This window comes from Somniosus microcephalus, chromosome 32, assembly GCF_052327205.1.
Source record: "Somniosus microcephalus isolate GS21.2 chromosome 32, FLI_Smic_1.0, whole genome shotgun sequence".
In the NCBI taxonomy this organism is placed as follows: domain Eukaryota; kingdom Metazoa; phylum Chordata; class Chondrichthyes; order Squaliformes; family Somniosidae; genus Somniosus; species Somniosus microcephalus.
Genome location: NC_141018.1, coordinates 14,830,978 through 14,843,160, shown reverse-complemented (window position 1 = coordinate 14,843,160; position 12,183 = coordinate 14,830,978). Strand labels below are relative to the sequence as shown.

At 63.1% G+C, this 12,183-nt stretch overlaps 1 long non-coding RNA gene across 1 annotated transcript in view; it reads right to left on the bottom strand.

The window, feature by feature from the left end:
* The window catches only part of LOC147097289 (uncharacterized), an 88,599-nt gene extending 76,628 nt beyond the window's left edge, over positions 1–11,971 (bottom strand). The window contains exon 1 of the long non-coding RNA XR_015074350.1: positions 11,806–11,971. This is a non-coding gene — a long non-coding RNA (uncharacterized LOC147097289). The remainder of the gene's footprint in view (positions 1–11,805) is intronic.
* Positions 11,972–12,183: the final 212 nt, after the last annotated feature.

The window sequence follows — 12,183 nt, the reverse complement described above, 5'->3', positions numbered from 1 at the left end:
GAAATTCGGCTCTCCCCGGGCGAGTACGCACGGGGTACTCACCCGTAGGCCGAATGGAATTGCCAGTTTCCTGCATGCACTATGCATGCGCGGAAAACCGCCACTTCCGATCCTCTGAACGAAGAGGTTCAGAGGTCGAACGCGCGCGCAGGGGAGGCTGCGCGTGCACTTTGAACTTAGTTTTTTTTTACAGGTTTTCCCGGGAGGGTAAGCCTGCAGGATTTACACATTTAAAAAGCAGGCATAAGGCCTGCTTTTTGCAAGGTAAGTGGTCAATTAATTAAAATTAAAACATTTTTTCCACAGGTTTATTATTTTTAAATACTTTAAAGCAAGGTAAGTTTATTTTTAGCCCCGTTATAATATAAAATTATATTTTTCAAAAATGTAAATTACTGTTTAAAATAGTTATTTAATGTAATTTATAGTTTATTTAAAATGTGTGATTTTTAAAATTTATTTGAAGGTTTACTGCTATTTTGGGCCCGTAGTATTTATAAGTTTTGACAGGTCTACCTGTCAATCTTATGAATGAACTTTTCCCTCCTCCGATTGGCTGCCCATGGCTCACGTGATCCCAGGGGACGCATCGCACTAACTACGCCCCTGGGACATGCAAGCACAGCGTGCCGGCAGCTGGGCCAGGCCCCGGAGCGGAATTCCACGGCGCCCTACAGCTCAACTGCAGGCGCGCAAGGTAAGTGCAGATCGGGGGCTTGCACCCGCGGGAAGCCCCCGACCCGAATTTCTGGGCCAGCACCTCCAACAGTGCAGCACTCCCCTCAGTACTGCGCTGGAATGTCAGCCTAGATTATATCCTTGGGGTCAATTTTAAATTGGCGATACTGGCATTAACAAGTCAACGGCCTCAAAATGAGGTCAACAGACTTACCGCCCTGTTAACACCCTCTCTCCGGACGCTGCCATTCTTAAAGAGGCCGACTGCTAGGTGTCGAAAGGGCCCGCCTGTTTCAAGCAGTAGGTCCTTTTAATGTGCAAATCGGAGTCCTATGACGTAGATAGGACCCTGATTGCCATTTTAGGGTAGAGTCAAGTGACTAGAGCATGTGGTGTTTCACTGACAGTCCAGCAGAAGAGGCCCCAAAACAATGGGGGGAAAACTGAGTCGCACCCCCATTGGGGCGCTAACTTCGCCGGGACGCTAAAAGTAGCCGAAATTCATCGGTAGCACCCCATGAGGGAAGCGGGGGGCTACTGGAAGCACACCGCCTTTCTCTTGGGGCACTGCGAGCGAATATCGCGGCGCGACGTGCGCACATTGCACCGCGGTACTGCAGGCCTTCCTCCCCTTCTTAAAGCACGACCCGGGGCCCAGCTGGGCCCCCGGGGATCGGAGAGCCGGCAAAAGAGCCCGGCACTCAAGAGAAGTGTCAGATTCACGGAGCTCAGCCAGCACCCCGCGGGGGGGCTGCAGAGGAGGCCGGGGACGTCAACGGGGGGCAGGTGCTGGCAGGCGGCCAACAACAAAAATAGCCGCCCGGCACCTTCCCTTTAATTAGTGCAGCCCCGGGCCGCTGGTAGGCCCCCCCTGACCCCGTCAGACATAGCGTCAAGCGGTACCTCAGACCCACACTCGCCCCTCAGACCCACACTCCCCTCAGACCCACACTCTCCCCTCAGACCCACACTCGCCCCTCAGACCCACACTCGCCCCTCAGACCCACACTCGCCCCTCAGACCCACACTCGCCCCTCAGACCCACACTCTCCCCTCAGACCCACACTCGCCCCTCAGCCCCACACTCCCCCCTCAGCCCCACACTCCCCTCAGACCCACACTCTCCCCTCAGCCCCACACTCCCCTCAGACCCACACTCACTCCTCAGACCCACACTCACTCCTCAGACCCACACTCGCCCCTCAGACCCACACTCGCCCCTCAGACCCACACTCGCCCCTCAGACCCACACTCGGCCCTCAGACCCACACTCGCCCCTCAGACCCACACTCGCCACTCAGACTCACACTCGCCCCTCAGACCCACACTCGCCCCTCAGACTCACACTCGCCCCTCAGACCCACACTCGCCCCTCAGACCCACACTCGCCCCTCAGACCCACACTCGCCCCTCAGACCCACACTCGCCCCTCAGACCCACACTCGCCCCTCAGACCCACACTCGCCCCTCAGACTCACACTCTCCCCTCAGACGCACACTCGCCCCTCAGACCGACACTCGCCTCTCAGACCCACACTCGCCCCTCAGACTCACACTCTCCCCTCAGACGCACACTCTCCCCTCAGACGCACACTCGCCCCTCAGATGCACACTCGCCCCTCAGACCCACACTCGCCCCTCAGCCCCACACTCGCCCCTCAGACCCACACTCGCCCCTCAGACCCACACTCGCCCCTCAGACCCACACTCGCCCCTCAGCCCCACACTCGCCCCTCAGACCCACACTCGCCCCTCAGACTCACACTCGCCCCTCAGCCCCACACTCCCCTCAGACCCACACTCGCCCCTCAGACTCACACTCGCCCCTCAGCCCCACACTCGCCCCTCAAACCCACACTCGCCCCTCAGACCCACACTCTCCCCTCAGCCCCACACTCCCCTCAGACCCACACTCACTCCTCAGACCCACACTCACTCCTCAGACCCACACTCGCCCCTCAGACCCACACTCGCCCCTCAGACCCACACTCGCCCCTCAGACCCACACTCGCCCCTCAGACCCACACTCGCCCCTCAGACTCACACTCTCCCCTCAGACCCACACTCGCCCCTCAGCCCCACACTCCCCTCAGACCCACACTCTCCCCTCAGCCCCACACTCCCCTCAGACCCAAACTCACTCCTCAGACCCACACTCGCCCCTCAGACCCACACTCGCCCCTCAGACCCACACTCGCCCCTCAGACCCACACTCGGCCCTCAGACCCACACTCGCCCCTCAGACCCACACTCGCCCCTCAGACTCACACTCGCCCCTCAGACCCACACTCGCCCCTCAGACTCACGCTCGCCCCTCAGACCCACACTCGCCCCTCAGACCCACACTCGCCCCTCAGACCCACACTCGCCCCTCAGACCCACACTCGCCCCTCAGACCCACACTCGCCCCTCAGACTCACACTCTCCCCTCAGATGCACACTCGCCCCTCAGACCCACACTCGCCTCTCAGACTCACACTCTCCCCTCAGATGCACACTCGCCCCTCAGACCCACACTCGCCTCTCAGACCCACACTCGCCCCTCAGACTCACACTCTCCCCTCAGACGCACACTCTCCCCTCAGACGCACACTCGCCCCTCAGATGCACACTCGCCCCTCAGACCCACACTCGCCCCTCAGACCCACACTCGCCCCTCAGACTCACACTCTCCCCTCAGACGCACACTCGCCCCTCAGATGCACACTCGCCCCTCAGACCCACACTCGCCCCTCAGACCCACACTCGCCCCTCAGACTCACACTCTCCCCTCAGATGCACACTCGCCCCTCAGACTCACACTCTCCCCTCAGACTCACACTCGCCCCTCAGACCCACACTCGCCTCTCAAACGCACACTCGCCCCTCAGACTCACACTCCCCTCAGACCCACACACTCCCCTCAGACCCACACTCCCCTCAGACCCACACTCACTCCTCAGTCCCACACTCCCCTCAGACCCACACTCGCCCCTCAGACACACACGCTCCTCTCAGACCCACACTCGCCCCTCAGACCCATACTTGCCCCTCAGACCCATACTCGCCCCTCAGACCCACACTCTCCCCTCAGACCCCCACTCACCCCTCAGACCCACACTCGCCCCTCAGACCTACACTCCCCCCTCAGTCCCCCACACTCGCCCCTCAGACCCACACTCGCCCCTCAGACCCACACTCGCCCCTCATACCCACACTCGCCCCTCAGACCCACACTCGCCCCTCAGACCCACACTCGTCCCTCAGACCCACACTCTCCCCTCAGACCCACACTCGCCCCTCAGTCCCACACTCGCCCCTCAGACCCACACTCGCCCCTCAGACCCACACTCGTCCCTCAGACCCACACTCTCCCCTCAGACCCACACTCTCCCCTCAGACCCACACTCGCCCCTCAATCCCACACTCGCCCCTCGGACCCACACTCGCCCCTCAGTCCCACACTCGCCCCTCAGTCCCACACTCCCCCCTCAGACCCACACTCGCCCCTCAGACCCACACCCCACACTCGCCCCTCAGACCCACACTCGACCCTCAGACCCACACTCTCCCCTCAGACCCCCACTCACCCCTCAGACCCACACTCACCCCTCAGACCCACACTCTCCCCTCAGACCCACACTCGCCCCTCAGACCCACACTCGTCCCTCAGACCCACACTCGCCCCTCAGACCCACACTCGCCCCTCAGTCCCACACTCGCCCCTCAGACCCACACTCGCCCCTCAGTCTCACACTCGCCCCTCGGACCCACACTCTCCCCTCAGACCCACACTCGCCCCTCAATCCCACACTCGCCCCTCGGACCCACACTCGCCTCAGTCCCACACTCGCCCCTCAGTCCCACACTCGCCCCTCAGACCCACACTCGCCCCTCAGACCCACACTCGCCCCTCAGACCCACACTCGCCCCTCAGACCCACAGTCGCCCCTCAGACCCACACTCGCCCCTCAGACCCACACTCGCCATTCAGACCCACACTCGCCCCTCAGACCCACACTCGCCCCTCAGTCCCACACTCTCCCTGCAGACCCACACTCCCCCCTCAGACCCACACTCGCCCCTCAGACCCACACTCCCCTCAGACCCACACTCTCCCCTCTGACCCACACTCGCCCTTCAGACCCACACTCGCCCCTCAGACCCACACTCGCCCCTCAGACCCACACTCGCCTCTCAGACCCACACTTGCCCCTCAGACCCACACTCGCCCCTCAGACCCACACTCTCCCCTCAGACCCACACTCTCCCCTCAGACCCACACTCGCCCCTCAGTCTCAGACTCGCCCCTCGGACCCACACTCGCCTCAGACCTACACTTGCCCCTCAGTCCCACACTCGCCCCTCAGTCCCACACTCGCCCCTCTGACCCACACTCACCCTTCAGACCCATACTCGCCCCTCAGACCCACACTCCCCTCAGTCCCACACTCGCCCCTCAGACCCACACTCGCCCCTCAGACTTACACTCTCCCCTCAGACCCACGCTCTCCCCTCAGTCCCACACTCGCTCCTCAGATCCACGCTCTCCCCTCAGTCCCACACTCGCTCCTCAGATCCACACTCGCCCCTCAGACCCACACTCACCCCTCAGACCCACACTTGACACTCGCCCCTCAGACCCACACTCGCCCCTCAGTCCCACACTCGCCCCTCAGACCCACACTCGCCCCTCAGACCCACACTCGCCCCTCAGACCCACACTCGCCCCTCAGACCCACACTCGCCCCTCAGACCCACACTCGCCCCTCAGTCCCACACTCGCCCCTCAGTCCCACACTCGCCCCTCAGACCCACACTCGCCCCTCAGACCCACACTCTCCCCTCAGACCCACACTCGCCTCTCAGACCCACACTCGCCCCTCAGACCCACACTCGCCCCTCAGTCCCACACTCGCCCCTCAGACCCACACTCGCCCCTCAGTCTCACACTCGCCCCTCAGACCCACACTCGCCTCAGACCTACACTTGCCCCTCAGTCCCACACTCGCCCCTCAGTCCCACACTCGCCCCTCTGACCCACACTCACCCTTCAGACCCACACTCGCCCCTCAGACCCACACTCCCCTCAGTCCCACACTCGCCCCTCAGACCCACACTCGCCCCTCAGACTTACACTCTCCCCTCAGACCCACGCTCTCCCCTCAGTCCCACACTCGCTCCTCAGATCCACACTCGCCCCTCAGACCCACACTCGCCCCTCAGACCCACACTCGACACTCGCCCCTCAGACCCACACTCGCCCCTCAGACCCACACTCGCCCCTCAGTCCCACACTCGCCCCTCAGACCCACACTCGCCCCTCAGACCCACACTCGCCCCTCAGACCCACACTCGCCCCTCAGACCCACACTCGCCCCTCAGTCCCACACTCGCCCCTCAGTCCCACACTCGCCCCTCAGACCCACACTCACCCCTCAGACCCACACTCTCCCCTCAGACCCACACTCGCCTCTCAGACCCACACTCGCCCCTCAGACCCACACTCGCCCCTCAGTCCCACACTCGCCCCTCAGACCCACACTCGTCCCTCAGACCCACACTCTCCCCTCAGACCCACACTCTCCCCTCAGACCCACACTCGCCCCTCAGTCTCACACTCGCCCCTCGGACCCACACTCGCCTCAGACCTACACTCGCCCCTCAGTCCCACACTCGCCCCTCAGTCCCACACTCGCCCCTCTGACCCACACTCACCCTTCAGACCCACACTCGCCCCTCAGACCCACACTCCCCTCAGTCCCACACTCGCCCCTCAGACCCACACTCGCCCCTCAGACTTAAACTCTCCCCTCAGACCCACGCTCTCCCCTCAGTCCCACACTCGCTCCTCAGATCCACACTCGCCCCTCAGACCCACACTCGCCCCTCAGACCCACACTCGACACTCGCCCCTCAGACCCACACTCGCCCCTCAGTCCCACACTCGCCCCTCAGACCCACACTCGCCCCTCAGACCCACACTCGCCCCTCAGACCCACACTCGTCCCTCAGACCCACACTCTCCCCTGAGACCCACAATCTCCCCTCAGACCCACACTCGCCCCTCAATCCCACACTCGCCCCTCGGACCCACACTCGCCTCAGACCCACACTCGCCCCTCAGTCCCACACTCGCCCCTCAGTCCCACACTCCCCCCTCAGACCCACACTCGCCCCTCAGACCCACACCCCACACTCGCCCCTCAGACCCACACTCGACCCTCAGACCCACACTCGTCCCTCAGACCCACACTCTCCCCTCAGACCCCCACTCACCCCTCAGACCCACACTCACCCCTCAGACCCACACTCTCCCCTCAGACCCACACTTGCCCCTCAGACCCACTCTCGCCCCTCAGACCCACACTCGCCCCTCAAACCCACACTCGTCTCTCAGACCCACACACGCCCGTCAGCCCCACACTCGCCCCTCAGACCCACACTCGCCCCTCAGACCCACACTCGCCCCTCAGACCCACACTCGCCCCTCAGACCAGCACTCGCCCCTCAGACCCACACTCGCCCCTCAGACCCACACTCGCCCTTCAGACCCACACTCGCCCCTCAGACCCACACTCGCCCCTCAGTCCCACACTCTCCCCGCAGACCCACACTCCCCCCTCAGACCCACACTCGCCCCTCAGACCCACACTCCCCTCAGACCCACACTCTCCCCTCTGACCCACACTCGCCCTTCAGACCCACACTCGCCCCTCAGACCCACACTCGCCCCTCAGACCCACACTCGCCCCTCATACCCACACTCGCCCCTCAGACCCACACTCGCCCCTCAGACCCACACTCGTCCCTCAGACCCACACTCTCCCCTCAGACCCACACTCACCCCTCAGTCCCACACTCACCCCTCAGACCCACACTCGTCCCTCAGACCCACACTCTCCCCTCAGACCCACACTCTCCCCTCAGACCCACACTCGCCCCTCAGTCCCACACTCGCCCCTCGGACCCACACTCGCCTCAGACCCACACTCGCCACTCAGTCCCACACTCGCCCCTCAGTCCCACACTCCCCCCTCAGACCCACACTCGCCCCTCAGACCCACACCCCACACTCGCCCCTCAGACCCACACTCCCCTCAGACCCACACTCTCCCCTCAGACCCACACTCTCCCCTCAGTCCCACACTCGCTCCTCAGACCCACACTCACCCCTCAGACCCACACTCGCCCCTCAGACCCACACTCGCCCCTCAGACCCACACTCTCCCCTCAGACCCCCACTCACCCCTCAGACCCACACTCACCCCTCAGACCCACACTCGCCCCTCAAACCCACACTCGCCCCTCAGACCCACACTCCCCTCAGTCCCACACTCGCCCCTCAGACCCACACTCGCCCCTCAGACTTACACTCTCCCCTCAGACCCACGCTCTCCCCTCAGTCCCACACTCGCTCCTCAGATCCACACTCGCCCCTCAGACCCACACTCGCCCCTCAGACCCACACTCGACACTCGCCCCTCAGACCCACACTCGCCCCTCAGTCCCACACTCGCCCCTCAGACCCACACTCGCCCCTCAGACCCACACTCGCCCCTCAGTCCCACACTCGCCCCTCAGTCCCACACTCGCCCCTCAGACCCACACTCGCCCCTCAGACCCACACTCTCCCCTCAGTCCCACACTCGCCTCTCAGACCCACACTCGCCCCTCAGACCCACACTCGCCCCTCAGTCCCACACTCGCCCCTCAGACCCACACTCGTCCCTCAGACCCACACTCTCCCCTCAGACCCACACTCTCCCCTCAGACCCACACTCGCCCCTCAATCCCACACTCGCCCCTCGGACCCACACTCGCCTCAGACCCACACTCGCCCCTCAGTCCCACACTCGCCCCTCAGTCCCACACTCCCCCCTCAGACCCACACTCGCCCCTCAGACCCACACCGCACACTCGCCCCTCAGACCCACACTCGACCCTCAGACCCACACTCGCCCCTCAGACCCACACTCTCCCCTCAGACCCCCACTCACCCCTCAGACCCACACTCACCCCTCAGACCCACACTCTCCCCTCAGACCCACACTCGCCCCTCAGACCCACTCTCGCCCCTCAGACCCACACTCGCCCCTCAAACCCACACTCGTCTCTCAGACCCACACACGCCCGTCAGCCCCACACTCGCCCCTCAGACCCACACTCGTCCCTCAGACCCACACTCGCCCCTCAGACCCACACTCGCCCCTCAGACCAGCACTCGCCCCTCGGACCCACACTCGCCTCAGACCCACACTCGCCCTTCAGACCCACACTCGCCCCTCAGACCCACACTCGCCCCTCAGTCCCACACTCTCCCCGCAGACCCACACTCCCCCCTCAGACCCACACTCGCCCCTCAGACCCACACTCTCCCATCAGACCCACACTCTCCCCTCAGACCCACACTCGCCCCTCAGACCCACACTCGCCCCTCAGACCCACTCTCGCCCCTCAGACCCACACTCGCCCCTCAGACCCACACTCGCCCCTCAGACCCACACTCTCCCCTCAGACCCACACTCTCCCCTCAGACCCATACTCGCCCCTCAGTCCCACACTCGCCCCTCGGACCCACACTCGCCTCAGATCCACACTCGCCCCTCAGTCCCACACTCGCCCCTCGGACCCACACTCGCCTCAGACCCACACTCGCCCCTCAGACCCACACTCGCCCCTCAGACCCACACTCGCCCCTCAGTCCTACACTCGTCCCTCAGACCCACACTCGCCCCTCAGACCCACACTCCCCTCAGACCCACACTCTCCCCTCTGACCCACACTCGCCCTTCAGACCCACACTCACCCCTCAGACCCACACTCGCCCCTCAGACCCACACTCGCCTCTCAGTCCCACACTTGCCCCTCAGACCCACACTCGCCCCTCAGACCCACACTCTCCCCTCAGACCCACACTCTCCCCTCAGACCCACACTCGCCCCTCAGACCCCCACTCACCCCTCAGACCCACACTCGCCCCTCAGACCCACACTCCCCCCTCAGTCCCCCACACTCGCCCCTCAGACCCACACTCGCCCCTCAGACCCACACTCGCCCCTCATACCCACACTCGCCCCTCAGACCCACACTCGCCCCTCAGACCCACACTCGTCCCTCAGACCCACACTCTCCCCTCAGACCCACACTCACCCCTCAGTCCCACACTGACCCCTCAGACCCACACTCGTCCCTCAGACCCACACTCTCCCCTCAGACCCACACTCTCCCCTCAGACCCACACTCGCCCCTCAGTCCCACACTCGCCCCTCGGACCCACACTCGCCTCAGACCCACACTCGCCACTCAGTCCCACACTCGCCCCTCAGTCCCACACTCCCCCCTCAGACCCACACTCGCCCCTCAGACCCACACCCCACACTCGCCCCTCAGACCCACACTCCCCTCAGACCCACACTCTCCCCTCAGACCCACACTCTCCCCTCAGTCCCACACTCGCTCCTCAGACCCACACTCGCCCCTCAGACCCACACTCGCCCCTCAGACCCACACTCGCCCCTCAGACCCACACTCTCCCCTCAGACCCCCACTCACCCCTCAGACCCACACTCACCCCTCAGACCCACACTCGCCCCTCAAACCCACACTCGTCTCTCAGACCCACACACGCCCCTCAGACCCACACTCGCCCCTCAGACCCACACTCGCCCCTCAGACCCACACTCGCCCCTCAGACCAGCACTCGCCCCTCAGACCCACACTCGCCCCTCAGACCCACACTCGCCCTTCAGACCCACACTCGCCCCTCAGACCCACACTCGCCCCTCAGTCCCACACTCTTCCCGTAGACCCACACTCCCCCCTCAGACCCACACTCGCCCCTCAGACCCACACTCTCCCCTCAGACCCACACTCTCCCCTCAGACCCACACTCGCCCCTCAGACCCACACTCGCCCCTCAGACCCACACTCGCCCCTCAGACCCACACTCGCCCCTCAGACCCACACTCGCCCCTCAGACCCACACTCTCCCCTCAGACCCACACTCTCCCCTCAGACCCATACTCGCCACTCAGTCCCACACTCACCCCTCGGACCCACACTCGCCTCAGATCAACACTCGCCCCTCAGTCCCACACTCGCCCCTCGGACCCACACTCGCCTCAGACCCACACTCGCCCCTCAGACCCACACTCGCCCCTCAGACCCACACTCGCCCCTCAGTCCTACACTCGTCCCTCAGACCCACACTCGCCCCTCAGACCCACACTCCCCTCAGACCCACACTCTCCCCTCTGACCCACACTCGCCCTTCAGACCCACACTCGCCCCTCAGACCCACACTCGCCCCTCAGACCCACACTCGCCTCTCAGACCCACACTTGCCCCTCAGACCCACACTCGCCCCTCAGACCCACACTCTCCCCTCAGACCCACACTCTCCCCTCAGACCCACACTCGCCCCTCAGTCTCACACTCGCCCCTCGGACCCACACTCGCCTCAGACCTACACTTGCCCCTCAGTCCCACACTCGCCCCTCAGTCCCACACTCGCCCCTCTGACCCACACTCACCCTTCAGACCCACACTCGCCCCTCAGACCCACACTCCCGTCAGTCCCACACTCGCCCCTCAGACCCACACTCGCCCCTCAGACTTACACTCTCCCCTCAGACCCACGCTCTCCCCTCAGTCCCACACTCGCTCCTCAGATCCACACTCGCCCCTCAGACCCACACTCGCCCCTCAGACCCACACTCGACACTCGCCCCTCAGACCCACACTCGCCCCTCAGTCCCACACTCGCCCCTCAGACCCACACTCGCCCCTCAGACCCACACTCGCCCCTCAGACCCACACTCGCCCCTCAGACCCACACTCGCCCCTCAGACCCACACTCGCCCCTCAGTCCCACACTCGCCCCTCAGACCCACACTCGCCCCTCAGACCCACACTCTCCCCTCAGACCCACACTCGCCCCTCAGACCCACACTCGCCCCTCAGTCCTACACTCGCCCCTCGGACCCACACTCGCCCCTTGTCCTCCCAATTAAAATCGGGGCTTTTATCTTCTAAAGATAATGAAAATATTTGAAAGCACGCTCTAAAGAAAAGTCACCATCTGTATTAGGAACTTTCCCCTAAAATCTGCCAGCTCCAAAAGTCAAAGATTGTATTTACACTTACGTGCAGAAGGCATTTTAGCCAGGGAATTACACAGTGCGATCTTATCATGGCAGCTTAGGAATGTGCAGAATTGGAAAAGGCAATCTAACTGGGCCAGTGTGTGTTCCCGTAGGAAAGTATAATGCATTGATAGCAAATCCCTCTCTGTGCTATTTTAATGGAATTCTATAACATAAACAAAAGGATTAGCATCTGTTGAAACAGCAGATGGGACTTCAAGCAAACAAGTTGAGCAATTTTACCACGAATGTTGCACAACCAACAGGTAGGGGTGCCAACTCTGGTTGGGCCTATTCCTGCAGGTTTCTTCACATGATCTCTTGCTTCCAAGCCTGGCCAGTCAAACAGACCTTTCCCCCCCATCTCTAGTATTTTAAT